Raw genomic sequence first — 16,574 nt, forward strand, 5'->3', positions numbered from 1 at the left:
TTTCTTTAGAATGCCTAATATAGCTAGTGACAATGCTGGGTTTACAGAAAATAAAATTATTATTCTGCTCTGCCTGCTGCTTCCACTGTTGAAAGATAACATGGTAATTTCAGTCATCAACATTTAACAGTGTATATACCTCAGTGGGATGATAAATCTCAGAGATAGTGAAATTAAGTTACTTGACTACTAAATGTCACTGATGCATATTTTTAAACTAAGACAATGTAGTCCTGAACAGTAGTTATATAAGAAACCATAGCTTAAGAAATAAGTCAAAACTAATGTTCAATATTTTTGGAAGGTGAGGCAGTCTTTTAAAAGTCACCAGCGGTATGGAGGTTCCTTAAAAAACTAAAAGTAGAACTAAAAAACTAAAACTAAATCCCACTACTGGGCATATGCCCTGAGAAAACCATAATTCAAAAAGAGTCATGTACCGCAATGTTCATTGCAGCACTATTTACAATAGCCAGGACATGGAAGCAACCTAAGTGTCCATCAACAGATGAATGGATAAAGAAGATGTGGCACATATATACAATGGAATATTACTCAGCCATAAAAAAAAATGAAATTGAGTTATTGGTAGTGAGGCGGATGGACCTAGAGTCTGTCATACAGAGTGAAGTAAGTCAAAAAGAGAAAAATACTGTATACTAACACATATATATGAAATCTAAAAAGAAAAAAATGGTTATGAAGAACCTAGGGGCAGGATGGGAATAAAGACGCAGACCTACCATAGAATGGATTTGCGGACACGCGGAGGGGGAAGGGTAAGCTGGGACAAAGTGAGAGAGTGGCATGGACATATATACACTACCAAAGGTAAAATAGATAGCTAGTGGGAAGCAGCCGCATAGCATAGGGAGATCAGTTCGGTGCTTTGTGACCACCTAGAGGGGTGGGATAGGGAGGGTGGGAGGGAGGGAGACGCAACAGGGAGGAGATATGGGGATATATGTATACGTATAGCTGATTCACTTTGTTATAAAGCAGAAACTAACACACCACTGTAAAGCAATTATACTCCAATAAAGATGTTAAAAAATAAATAAAATAAAAGTCACCAGCAGTACTGTAGCACTGTGGTCAGAACAGGGAGGCTCCAAGGCAGTTAAGAGTGAGGGCCCTGAAGCCAGACTGTGCAGCTGAGTCCAAGTTCTTTTGCTTGCTGGCTAAGTGGCCACAGATTTAGCCCTTATCTGTAAAGTGAAAATAATAATAGTACTTACTACATAGGGCTTTGTGAGGATTAAATAACATTTTCTATGTAACCAATGCTTCATGAATATACCATTAAAAACATATATATTGATCCCTAACTCCATGTATTAGTCAGGGTTCTTCAAAGAAACCAGGACCGATAGGAGATTATCTATATCTATATCTACATCTGTATCTATAAAGAGATTTATTATAGGAATTGGCTCATGTGATTATGGAAGGGCAAAAAGTCCTACAATCTGCCATCTGCAAACTGGAGAACCAGGAAACTGGTGGTATAATCCAGTCCAAGTTTGAGGCCTGAGAACCAGGGTCCACTGATGTAAGTCTTGGAATCCAAAGGCCTGAGAACCAGGACCTCTGATGTCCAATGGCAAGAAAAGATGGATATCCCAGCTCAAGAAGACAGAGAGAGAATTCGGCCTTCCTTTGTTTTTTTCTGTTCTAGGCATGTCCTCCACAGATTGGATGATGCCTACCCCTCACTGGTGAGGGGGTACTCTTCACTCAGTCTACTGAATCAAATGCTAATCTCTTCTGGAAACACTCTCTTAGACACATCCGGAAATAATGTTTTCTGGGCATTCCTTAGGCTAGTCAAGTTGACACGTAAAATTAACCATCACATGCCACAGAAGGCCTTGAACTCTGCGGAAAGCAAATAAATGCACACGAGATGGTCCTTGATCATCAGGAGTTCACCAGTTAGTAGGAACACCAAAACATGAGCAGAGGTAACAGTAATTCTTTTCAGTAAACGTTTAACACCTATTACATGAAAGCTCTTGTCCCAGGTGCTGGGAAGAAACACTGTGCACTAGCTTAATTTATAACTCCCTTTCACATTGTTAGGCATTATAATAAGACCAGTTCAATAAAAAGTGCTTTTGAAACATATAACGCTGGTAGTTGTTGCCAGTCGGTGGAGGAGACAGAATCAGCAAGAGTTTCATGGATAGGTACAAAATCATCTGGACCTCAGAGAATGAGCAGGATTTCAGCATGTCAAATATGGGACACATGCAGTAAAGGGTTAACTCAGCAGGCCTGGGTTGTTCAAACCCTGCACATTACAAAGAAAAGGCTGATCCTTGACCAGCTCCTGGGAGATAACCTCTAAGCCCTTGGAATATCCTGCTTGATAAGATTGTCTTTGTATACCTGGACCTTGGGCCAATGCCAGATAGTTTATGCCAACAATGTGAATTATTGGAAGGGGTGGGGGGGTGCCTTGGACCATACTGAATCAGTTTAATCTCTGATGAGCTGGAGACTGAGTAACTAAGGTCAGCCACATGTGTGATCCACACCTACCTAGCTCACCTACAATTAGATCTCTGCAGGTCTAGGCTCAAGTGACCTTTCCTGGTTGACAATACTCTGTACATGCTGTCACACATCATTGCTGGGAGAAATAAGCACTGTCCATACAACTCCACTGGAAGAGGACAACTGGACATTTGTACCTGGTCTCACCTGTATTCTACCCTATGCACCTGGTTACCTTGTTGATTTCAATCTGTATCCTCTCACTATATTAAACTGCAACCATGAATATAATAACTTTTCTGAATTCTGTGAGTCCTTCTAGTGAATCATGGAACTGTAGTGTGGTCTTGGAGATCCCTGACACAGGGTGCAAAATAACCAGGACCTTAAAGGATGGATAGGGCATTTCAAATAGAGGGCAAAAGTCAATTTAGGAGACTTGAGAATTGCACTCAGAAAGAAACTGTAAATATTTCCATGTCAACACAGTCTCCAGATTGGAAATTATTTTTAAGCATCTGAGACATATAGAGCTACAAGTACCATTATTACCAAAGAACAAATCAATTTCTAGCAGTAACAAATACGTTGTATACATAATGTGTACACGAGGAGTTCATAATTTTGTCATTATTTATGATTCTCCCTGTGATACTTTTATTTGTGCTTTATAGGCCTCAGACATTAATTCTTTTTACCATTAAATATAAACAATAGCATATTTTTCTACAACTCTCATTTTAGAGCTTATAATTTTCTCCATTATGTATAGGATTAGATCTTTATTTTAAATCACCAGGATAGTTTTTTTTCAAACTTTGATACATTTTTATTCAGTAATTTCAAAATAGACAGATATGCAATAAATATTTTTATAATCTGTATTAAAATACTTTTTGCCCAAATTAGGTCATCTACATTGCAACTCAATAAGAATAAGCTGGGCAACATTTCCCCTATGTAACTAAATTACAGCCTTGTCTATAACACGTATGATTCTTGCTTTAGTTGCAACTAGTACATTACTAATAGTAACATGATAATATGTTGTAGAAAGGTTTAGCACAGCATTTTGTATTTAGTGGGCTCAACAATTGTTTGGTGAGTGAATAAATAAGTACGCAATGAATGAAAAGAAGGGAAAAATTAAGAACACACTTTGGAAAGATTGTGAAATTATTGTAGGAATTCAAAAAGATGATTCTAAAAATACTTATATAATGGAAAATGTGTTTTCATAGTCATCATAAAGTTTATATTACAAGTAAATAAAACAAATAATTGGAGGATAAATTATCTTAATTGCTGTGCTTTATGATAATAAATATAAAAATGACCTGTTTATATCCTAATCATAGAAAAAAGTCACATCTGATAGACATATTTAATTTTAAAAATTGAAATTACAACTGTATACAAGAAAGTGGTTATTTGTAATCTTGAGTTTAAAAAGATTTTCTGAGTCTAACACCAAAGGCAGATCATAAAGGAAAAATTAGTAGATCGAGTGACAAAAAAATTACAAGTTTCTGTATGTTGGAACACTATAAAATTTTTTTTAATTTAGAAGCTAAATATTGTATGAAAATATATGATAGATAAGCAATTAATATCCTTAATATACATAAGATGTTCTTACAAATCAATAGAAAGGTATGAACACCCCATTAATGAGAAAGATATTCAATGTGACCATTCAATTCACAACAGAAGAAATTTTTTCAATCTAATAAACATAAGAAAGTTTAACTGTACTAGTAACAACTAAATTCAAATTAAGCAATATTGAGTAGAAGAATGAAACTATTTTCTCAAAGTATATACAAAAATAAACTCAAAATGAATTAAGAACTGAAAGCATAAAACTCCTAGAAAAAAACATAGCCAGTATGCTCTTTGAAATCAATCTTAGCAATATTTTTTTGGATCTGTCTCCTTATGCAAGAGCAACGAGAGCAAAAATAAACAGATTGGACCACATTAAACTAAAAAGCTTTTGCACAGTGAAAGAAGCCACCAACAAAACAGAAAGGCAGCCTACTAAATGGGAGAAGATATTTGCAAATGGTATGTCTGATAAAGGGTTAATATACAAAATATATAAAGAATTCATACAACCGAATATCAAAAAAAAATCTGATTAAAAAATGGGCACAGTACCCAAACAGGCATTTTTTTCCAAAAACATACAGATGGCCAACAGGTATATGGAAAGATGCTCAGCATTACTAATCATCAGGGAAATGCAAATCAGAACCACAAGAGATATCAACTCATACCTGTCAGAATGGCTACCATCTAAAAGATAAGAAATAACAAGTGTCGATGAGGATATGGAGAAATGGGAACCCTAGTAGACTGTTGGTGGGAATGTAAACTGATACAGCCATTATGGAAAACAGTATGTAGGTTCCTCAAAAAACTAAAAATAGAACTAGAATATTATCCAGCAATTCCACTTCTGGGTATTTAGGCAAAGAAAAGGAAAACACTAATTAGAGAAGATATTGGACCCCTAAGCTATGTTCATTGCACCGCTATTTACAATAGTCAGGTTATGGGAGCGACCTAAGTGTTTATCAACAGATAAATGGATAAAGAAGATGTGGTGTATATATATATATATATACACACACACACACATACATACAAGGGAATATTAAACAACCATTAAAAAGAATGAAATCTTGCCATTTGCAACAACATAGATGAAACTACAGGATATTATGCTAAGTGAAATATGTCATACAGAGAAAGACAAATACCATACGTTTTCAGTTATATGTGGAATCTAAAAAACAAAACAAATGAGCAAATATAACAAAACAGAAACAGAGTCACAGATACAGAGAACAAACTAGTGGTTGCCACAAGGGAGGAGGGTGGGAGGATAGGCAAAATAGATGAAGGGGATTAAGAGGTACAAACTACAGTTATAAAATACATAATTCACAAGGATGTACAGCACAAGAAATATAGTCAATAATACTATAATAATTTATGGTGTATAATCTATAAAAATATTGAATCACTATGTTGTACATCTGAAACCAATATTATATTGTAAGTCGGCTATACTTAATTTTTAAAATATTTATAACTGTTTTTATCAGATTGACTAAGACATTTCTAACTTATAAAAAAAAAGTGTTTATTCCGGTATGCAGAAATCATCCTCCACCTGTTTCTGGTGGTGGTTACCCTGAGTAATAATTTTCCAATACATCAAAATCATTTTTGTAGACTTCTACTTCCAGTGACAAAGATTATCATTAAAGTTTGAAGCATACTTATATATCCCATCATCTATTTCGATCCTCCTTAGATAACCAGCTGGCCTTTCCTTTACTTTGGGTATGAGTTACTCAACTTTGCAGTATTTGAAGAATTAATCACATATCTCATAATTGTCAAGGATAAAACATTTGGGACTACTGTGATGAAAGAACAGGGTTGCCTACTAATACTTTTTAAATAAAAGTGTAACAATAACAAAGAAGATAAAAGCAAACAAAAAGTGCCAAGAAGCTCATGGAAATCAGTGGCTCTTGGAATCTGGGAGTCTTGTGCCAATGATCTGGGAAAGAAGCAACCTGCTTTATGTTGTTTTCTGCTTCTGAACCCAAATCATTGTGGGAATACTGACTCAGTCACCTGTTGGTGGTGGTGAGGTCAGTGATCCTTATAAATGTATCCCCTATACTATCAGTTCCAGTTACTGTGTTCCAGACCAAAAACCAGTTCCAGTTACTGTATCTGCATAACAAATTATTACAAAATTTAGTGGCTCAAAACAACATTTAATTTGCTCATGGATCTGTAATCTGAGCAGAGCTTGGTAAAGACAGTTCACCCCTGCTTTACTGGGCACCAGCTGGGATGACTTGAAGGATGGGATTGGAATCATCTGAAAGCTTGCTCATTCACTTGACTGATGGTTAATGCTGGCCGTGGGTTGAGACCTTAGCTGGAGATGTTGGCCAGAACACTTTTATATGGCCTGCCTTCCTGACAATATGGTGACAGTTTTCCAAGAGTGCATCCCAAGAGGAGGGGAGGAAGGGAAAGAGAGAGAGAGAGAGAGAGAGAGAGAGAAACTGTTACAGTCCCTTACCCAGATTCTTTTGGTATTCCTTTCAAAAGACATATTCCAGGTACTAATCTTACAATCAGAGGCCTTTAGGGGAATGAAAAGAAGCAGCAAAAACCCCTGTGGACAATAAAACTAAATGCTCTGGTTAATTTATTATAACAGCTAACAATATCAGAATGAAGGAGAATGGAACCTTCTACTGAGCTATAACACATAATCAATTTTATAAAAATTTAGTCACTGATTATGCTGGGAGAAAGATTATATTATAAAAAGTGAGAAAACTGACATACCTCTAGGCCTTTAATTTATCCCATACTGTATTGTAATTGTCCCTGATTGACAGAGTATTAAAACCTAGAAACAAAACCTTTCTGGAGATATTGTCAGCCTTTGTACATGAACATGATAATGTTTATTTTAATATGAAAGATACACAATCACTGAGATCTATTCATATTAACATATTTTATTTATACATAAATACCCTAGGAAGGCTGAAATTCTCTTTTGAGTTGTTGATTTCATATATTGTTCCTTTATCCTGTGTTTGGTAAACAAAAGAGCTCTCACAATATTTGTGAATTAATTAAAATGTAGAGAATGCCCAGCAAGCATAATTATTCCTATACACTTTCTTTTATAATGATGAAGAAGGAAATCTTTGAGTTTCCTGATGGCCATTCCAGGAAACTCAAACATAGTTTAGACATAAAGGCCATCTTAATAATTTTATTATTTTGAATTTGGGGTTTGAGTTTGGGAAAGGCAAAATCCAGATGACTCGTCAGAAAAATACAGAAGATAAGTCATAAATGTCCAAAGATAAGAAATAGTTACATGCAGTATTTTAAAATATGTAACCATAACTATTGATATTTTTAACTTTAAGAAAATAAATAATACCTTTGCAAGGTTATTTAAACATATTCAAAAAACACAGAGTTAGAACAATTTATTAATAAAAGAAATCTCTGTTATCTGGACACAGAATACCTTTGCTACATAAAAGCTAAAAGCCCCCAAATTCTAGTTTTATTCTTTGTGAATTTAATCTACATGACAACTTGCAATAGAGGATTTGTAAGTCTTTTTTATATATAAATTCATACAAATTGTCAAAACTTTCAACACTGCTTTTCAAATCAATAATTGTGTGCATTATAAACCTATGGCCTCAAATTCATCTCTTTTAGCTTTATCAAGACTGACATCCTTCAGGAACATAGTTACAAAACTCCTTAAGAAAATTCTAGGAAATGAAATCCAGCAAAATAAAAAGGAAAATACTGCATGACCAAGTAGAGTTTACCCTAGAAATGTAAGCTTAGTTTAACATTAAAACCCAATTGGTGTAATTCATTATGTTAAAAAAATAAAGAAGGAAAACCACACGATCATTTCAATAAATGCAAAATATGCATTTAACAAAATTCAACAGTTGTTTATAATAAATCTTTGCAAGTTAGAAACAAAAGGAAACTTTTTTTACCTAATAAGGGACGGGCATCTAAGACCCCTAACATCATACATAATTGTGAAATATTGAATGTTTTCTCTCCAAGAACAAGACAAGGCAATTGATGAAATTTTAGTATGAACATACATCTATGTTCTATGTTCATCTATGTTCATCTATCTTGAAAACATTATGCTATGTGAAAGAAGCCAGCCACAAAAAGCCACAAATCGTATGATTCCGTTTGTATGATATATCCAAATTAAGCAAATCTGCAGGAACTGAAAGTAGATTACTGCTTTCTTAGGGCTGGAAAGGATGGTTGGGTAAAGGGGTGAGAGCTAAACTATTTCTTTTTGAGGTGATGAAATGTTCTAAAATTGTGGTGATGATCACACATATCTGTGAATATTCTACAACCCTTGATTTGATTTCTTTAAAAGGGTTAATTGTATAGTACATGAATTTTATTCTCAGTAAAGATGTAATTTAAAATGTCAATGGCCCTTTATGCATGCTCTCTTTCTTAATATATCGTCTAGGTATTCATATTATCTTAGGTCATATTCCCTAGAAACAGAGCCGGAGTCTTGGATTCTAGTGCAAATGATGTATTGAGGGACTGCTCTTTGGGAAAATTTTTAAGAGAGTGAGGCCTGCAGTTCTGGGAGAGGAAAGAGTCAAGCAAGGATAAAGTTTAGCTCTGGAGCCTAAACTGCCCCTGTCGAGAGGCCCCACCTTGAATCAAGAGGGTTGGTCTTATATATCCTCATATTAGTCAGTCTTTGGCTTGCAGCTGCCACCAGCAGTTGAAGTTGTAACCTTTTAGCAAGCAGGTTCCCATTAGCTGAGAGCTGTTATCTATCTGATGAAAGCGAGTAGCTGTGAGTCATTAGCAACCAAAACACTGCAGCTAGGGGGATGGATGCACTGGTCTAGTAAAGGGGATCTGGGCACAGCACCAACCAAATCTACCTGGTACCCCAAAGGAGTCCTCATGGAGGCTGGCAAATATTTAGGGAAAATAATGCGTTCCAATATTGTTTGTAATAACAAGAACTACATTTAATTTCCTAACAATTTAGGAGGTATATGTTTTGTTCATACAGCAGGATGCCATTAGCCATTAAAGGTATACTAAAAATTATACTCCAATAAAGATGTTAAAATAAATAAATAAAGATATACTAAAAGAACATTTAGAGAAATGGAAATAAATTCCAGAAATATTGTGAGGTGAACAGACTACAAAAGTATAAACAGTATAATCCCATGTTTATAAAGGTAGCAGTATGTATATTTTGTACACATTCTTTCACCCTTTGGGGAAGGATTACATAAAAATGTGAGTAGCAGTTATTGCTCAGTAGTAGGATTAAAGCTATTTTTATTATCTGTATTTTATTTATCTGTTTATTCTGTATTACTTTTGTAGATAAAGTAATTTCAAATATTGTACCCCAACAAATTAATTCTCAAATTTGAACTCAAAGAGTGTGGTCAAGTTCAAATGCTATGAGATTAAAGACTCCAAAACCAAACCTGGTTCTTGGAAAGGTTACCATTCTAGTGTGTGTTTCTCCACTTCGCACATTCAGTTTTGTCATTACACCTAAGGCTGGTCAGATTGGTGGTCACTGCCCAAAAAGAGATGAATCTACAGACCAAATATCCGTGTACTAATTTTCAATGGCATGACCATTACATTCCAGCCACCATTGCATTCATAACTTATTCACAGCCCCATGTTCCCAAGGTCAGGTACGTGAGAAGACATGTGAGTTAACATAAAGTGTTTTGGTGAGTATATGAAGCCAATGGCCTGAGTAAATATTTCATCCAGGTTTTATGTAGAGGTCTGATGACCCACAGTAAACAACCCAGGGCCTCCCTACTCACCCCTCCTGCTGAGAGTTAGTCCAGCAGCTCTGGCCACAACTGATAGGATAAGGAGTGTAGATCTGAATCAGGAGCAGCATTCCAGGCTGGTCAGGGACTCTGGTGTGACTTGGAGCAAAAAGGTGAGGAGATCCAAGTTGTCTCTCTTGGAAATTTTAAGTAGACATTATTAAGATAATGAGGGGGCTAGTGAGCAGAAGCTGGAACAAAGCCATGAAATCTTGTCAGGGCCATGGTAGGTCATGGAAAACCAATGTTAAGAGGCAAAAAAAACCACAGAGAGAAAAAGACACCATGAGCACAGAGACCATGGCAGACCATGAGGAGGCAGAGTCTCCCCAGGTCTCTAAAATGGTCCCAGTTCTTAGCCACTTTCCTTTGTCAGCTCACAGATGCCCTCATGATAAACTGGGGCAAGCAGGATCTTGAGCTCCTTATATCAAAATCACTTCACATGCACTACTCCTGACTCGCCACCAGGTAACCAGAAGCCTACCGTAATCAGTATCCCTTTGGAACAAATGTGGATTTATTCTCCAAAGAGAAGAGGCTACAGAGTGGTTCTGCAGTATGCTGCTTTGAATAATGAGAGTCTCCCCACTCTAGACTCTAAGCTTTCTGAGAACAGGAACCTCGTCTGGTTTTACACACCCATGTACACCCAGCATGGTGCCAGCACACACACCCTTTCAGTAAATATATTTTGAATGGAGGAAACCACAAGTCACTTAAAAATGTTCTATTTGCTTAATTTCCACAGCAGCCCTGGGAGATATTTCTCTCCTAACCACAGCTTATTTCAATGCAGTTGTTGTATACTGGCCCATGTAATACTATACTTTTTACCAGTTTCATCTGAACCGTTAAAATAAAGAGCCACAATAATAGCTAAGTTTTAGTATTTCAATTAGTCCCTATAGTTATAGAAAGAGAACAAAAAATCCCTTGCTTACCTACAGTGCACTAAAACATTTTTGTTATTCTAATTTAATATTTCCATCAACCATATGAAATAATATTACACTCTCATTTTACAGACAAAATTCAGGACACAGAGGAATTATATAACTAGAAAGTTATGAAGCCAGGATTTAAACATAGGTCAGACTTAAAAATCAGCTCTCGGAGGAGTTGCAAGATGGCGGAAGAGTGAGACGTGGAGAGCACCTTCATCCCCACAAAGACATCAGAAATACATCTACATGTGGAACGACTCCTACAGAACACCTACTGAACGCTGGCAGAAGACCTCAGACCTCCCAAAAGGCAAGAAATTCCCCACGTACCTGGGTAGGGCAAAAAAAAAAAAAAAAGACGAAGAATAGGGACGGGACCTGCACCAGTGGGAAGGAGCTGTAAAGGAGGAAAGGTTTCCACACACTAGGAAGCCTCTTCTCAGGCGGAGACTGCGGGTGGCGGAGGGGGGAAGCTTCAGAGCCACGGAGGAGAGCACAGCAACAGAGGTGCGGAGGGCACAACGGAGAGATTCCCGCACAGAGGATCAGTGCAGGAGGGGGCTGGAAGCTGAGGCTTGGGCTTCGGTCTGGCAGGGAGAGGACTGGGTTTGGCGGCGTGAACACAGCCTTGTAGGGGGCTAGTGCGCCACGGCCAGCCGGGAGGGAGTCCAGGAAAAGGTCTGGAGCTGCCGAAGAGGCAAGAGACTTTCTCTTGCCTCTTTGTTTCCTCGTGCGTGAGGGCAGGGGATTCAGAGCGCTGCTTAAAGGAGCTCCAGAGACGGGCGCGAGCCGCGGCTATCAGCGCGGACACCAGAGACGGGCATGAGACGCTAAGGCTGCTGCTGACGCCACCAAGAAGCCTGTGTGTGAACACAGGTCACTATCCACACCCCCTTCTGGGGAGCCTGTGCAGTCCACCACTGCCAGGGTCCCGGGATCCAGGGACAACTTACCCGGGAGAACGCACGGCGCGCCTCAGGCTGCTGCAACATCACGCCGGCCTCTGCCGCCGCAGGCTCGCCCGGCACTCCGAACGCCTCCCTCCCCCAGCCTGAGTGAGCCAGAGCCCCTGAAGCTGCGGCTCCTTTAACCCCGTCCTGTCTGAGCTAAGAACAGATGCCCTCAGGCAACCAAATCCAAAGCTGAACCCTGGGAGCTGTGGGAACAAAGAAGAGAAAGGGAAGGTTCTCCCAACAGCCTCAGGAGCAGCTGATTAAATCTCCACAATGAACTTGATATACCCTCCAACTGTGGAATACCTGAATAGACAACAAATCATCCGAAATTGAGGAGGTGGACTTTGGGAACAACGATATATATATATTTTTTCCCCCTTTTTCTCTTTTTCTGAGTGTGTATGTGTATGCTTCTGTGTGAGATTTTGTCTGTATAGCTTTGCTTTTACCATTTGTCCTAGGGTTTGGTCTGTCCGTTTTTGTGGGGTTTTTTAAATTATTACTTAAAAAATTTTTTTCTTAATATTTTTTCTTTTAATAACTATTTTTATTTTATTTTATATTATTTTTTTTTTATCCTACCTTTATTCTGAGCCGTGTGGATGCCACGCTCTTGGTGCTCCAGCCAGGCGACAGGGCTGTGCCTCTGAGGTGGGAGAGCCAAGTTCAGGACATTGGTCCACAGGAGACCTCCCAGCTCCACATAACATCAAAGAGTGAAAATCTCCCAGATATCTCCATATCAACGTCAAGACCCAGCTCCACTGAACGAACAGCAAGCTACAGTGCAGGACACCCTATGCCAAACAACTAGCAAGACAGGAACACAACCCCATCCATTAGCAGAGAGGCTGCCTAAAATCATAATAAGGCCACAGACACCCCAGAACACACCACCAGATGTGGACCTGCCCACCAGAAAGACAAGATCCAGCCTCATCCACCAGAACACAGGCACTAGTCCCCTCCACCAGGAAGCCTACACAACCCACTGAAACAACCTTAGCCACTAGGGACAAACACCAAAAACAACAAAAACTACAAACCTGCAGCCTGCAAAAAGGAGACCACAAACACAGTAAGATAAGCAAAATGAGAAGACAGAGAAACACACAGCAGATGAAGGAGCAAGATAAAAACCCACCAGACCTAACAAATGAAGAGGAAATAGGCAGTCTACCTGAGAAAGAATTCAGAGTAATGATAGTAAACATGATCCAAACTCTTGGAAATAGAATGGAGAAAATACAAGAAACGTTTAACAAGGACATAGAAAAACTAAAGAGCAAATAAACAGACGTGAACAACACAATAAATGAAATTAAAAATACTCTAGAAGGGATCAATAGAATAACTGAGGCAGAAAAATGAATAAGTGAGCTGGAAGATAAAACAGTGGAAAAAAATACTGCAGAGCAGAATAAAGAAAAAAAAATGAAAAGAATTGAGGACAGTCTCAGAGACCTCTGGGACAACATTAAATGCACCAACATTCGAACTATAGGGGTCCCAGAAGAAGAAGAGAAAAAGAAAGGGACTGAGAAAATATTTGAAGATTATAGTTGAAAACTTCCCTAATATGGGAAAGGAAATAGTTAATCAAGCCCAGGAAGCACAGAGAGTCACATACAGGATAAATCCAAGGAGAAACACGCCAAGACACATATTAATCAAACTATCAAAAATTAAATACAAAGAAACATATTAAAAGCAGCAACAGAAAAACAAAAAATAACACACAAAGGAATCCCCATGAGGTTATAACAGCTGGTCTTTCAGCAGAAACTCTGAAAGCCAAAGGGAGTGGCAGGACATATTTAAAGTGATGAAGGAGAGAAAGCTACAACCAAGATTACTCTACCCAGCAAGGATCTCATTCAGATTTGATGGAGAAATTAAAACCTTTACAGACAAGCAAAAGCTGAGAGAGTTCAGCACCACCAAACCAGCTTTAAAACTAATGCTAACGGAACTTCTCTAGGCAGGAAACACAAGAGAAGGAAAAGACCTACAATAAAAAACCCAAAACAATTAAGAAAATGGTAATAGGAACATACATATCGATAATTACCTTAAATGTAAATGGATTAAATGTGCCACCAAAAGACATAGACTGGCTGAATGGATACAAAAACAAGACCCATACATATGCTGTCTAAAAGAGACCCACTTCAGACCTAGAGACACATACAGACGGAAAGTGAGGGATGGAAAAATGTATTCCATGCAAATGGAAATCAAAACAAAGCTGGAGTAGCAATTCTCATATCGGACAAAATAGACTTTAAAATAAAGACTATTAGAAGAGACAAAGAAGGACACTACATAATGATCAAGGGATCAACCCAAGAAGAAGATATAAAAATTGTAAATATGTATGCACCCAACATAGGAGCACCTCAATACATAAGGCAAATACTAACAGCTATAAAAGGGGAAATCAACAGTAACACAATCATAGTAGGGGACTTTAACACCCCACGTTCACCAATGGACAGATCATCCAAAATGAAAATAAATACAGAAACACAAGCTTTAAATGATACATTAAACAAGATGGACTTAATTGATATTTATAGGACATTCCAACCAAAAACAACAGAATACACATTCTTCTCAAGTGCTCATGGAACATTCTCCAGGATAGATCATATCTTGGGTCACAAATCAAGCCTTCATAAATTTAAGAAAATTGAAATCATATCAAGTATCCTTTCCTACCACAACGCTAAGACTGGATTATCAGTTACAGGAAAAAATCTGTAAGAAATACAAACACATGGAGGCTAAACAACACACTACTTAATAACCAAGAAATCACTGAAGAAATCAAAGAGGAAATCAAAAAATACCTAGAAACAAATGACAATGAAAATATGATGACCCAAAACCTATGGGATGCAGCAAAAGCAGTTCTAAGAGGGAAGTTTACAGCAATACAATCCTACCCTAAGAAACAAACATTTCAAACAACCTAACCTTACACCTAAAGCAATTAGAGAAAGAAGAACAAAAAAACCCAAAGTTAGCAGAAGGAAAGAAATCATAAAGATCAGATCAGAAATAAATGAAAAAGAAATGAAAACGATAGCAAAGATCAATAAAGCTAAAAGCTGGTTCTTTGACAAGAAAAACGAAATTGAAAAACCATTAGCCAGACTTATCAAGAAAAAAGGGAGAAGACTGAAATCAATAGAATTAGAAATGAAAAAGTAGAAGTACCAACTGACACTGCAGAAATACAAAGGATCATGAGAAATTACTACAAGCAACTATATGGCAATAAAATGGACAACCTGGAAGAAACAGACAAATTCTTAGAAATGAACAACCTGCTGAGACTGAACCAGGAAGAAACAGAAAATATGAACAGACCAATCACAAGCACTGAAATTGAAACTGTGATTAAAAATCTTCCAACAAACAAAAGCCCAGGACCACATGGCTTCACAGCGAATTCTATGAAACATTTACAGAAGAGCTAACACCTATCCTTCTCAAACTCTTCCAAAATATAGCAGAGGGAGGAACACTCCCAAATGCATTCTACGAGGCCACCATCACTCTGATACCAAGACCAGACAAAAAAAGAAAACTACAGGCCAATATCACTGATGAACATAGATGCAAAAATCCTCCACAAAATACTAGCAAACAGAATCCAACAGCACATTAAAAGGATCATACACCATGATCAAGTGGGGTTCATCCCAGGAATGCAAGGATTCTTCAATATACGCAAATCAATCAACGTGATATGCCATATTAACAAATAGAAGGAGAAAAACCATATGATCATCTCAATAGATGCAGAGAAAGCTTTCAACAAAATTCAACATCCATTTATGAAAAAACCCCTCCAGAAAGTAGGCATAGAGGGAACTTTCCTCAACATAATAATGGCCATATATGGCAAACCCACAGCCAACATTGTCCTCAACGGTGAAAAACTGAAACCATTTCCTCTAAGATCAGGAAAAAGACAACGTTGCCCACTCTCACCACTATTATTCAACATAGTTTTGGAAGTTTCAGCCACAGCAATCAGAGAAGAAAAAGAAATAAAAGGAATCCAAATCAGATTAGAAGCAAAGCTGTCACTGTTTGCAGATGACATGATACTATACATAGAGAATCCTAAAGATGCTACCAGAAAACTACTAGAGCTAATCAATGAATTTGGTAAAGTACAAGGATACAAATAATGAACAGAAATCTCTGGCATTCCTATACACTAATGATGAAAAATCTGAAAGTGAAATTAAGAAAACACTCCCATTTACCATTGCAACAAAAAGAATAAAATATCTAGGAATAAACCTACCTAAGGAGACAAAAGACCTCTATGCAGAAAATTATAAGACACTGATGAAAGAAATTAAAGATGATACAAATAGATGGAGAGATATACCATGTTCTTAGATTGGAAGAATCAACATCGTGAAAATGACTCTACTACCCAAAGCAATCTACAGATTCAATGCAATCCGTATCAAACTACCACTGGCATTTTTCACAGAACTAGAACAAAAAATTTCACAATTTGTATGGAAACACAAAAGACCCCAAATAGCCAAAGCAATCTTGAGAAAGAAAAACGGAGCTGGAGGAATCAGGCTCCCTGACTTCAGACTATACTACAAAGCTACAGTAATCAAGACAGTATAGTACTGGCACAAAAACAGAAAGATAGATCAATGAAACAGGATAAA

This window comes from Orcinus orca, chromosome 2 (assembly GCF_937001465.1).
Source record: "Orcinus orca chromosome 2, mOrcOrc1.1, whole genome shotgun sequence".
Lineage (NCBI taxonomy): Eukaryota > Metazoa > Chordata > Mammalia > Artiodactyla > Delphinidae > Orcinus > Orcinus orca.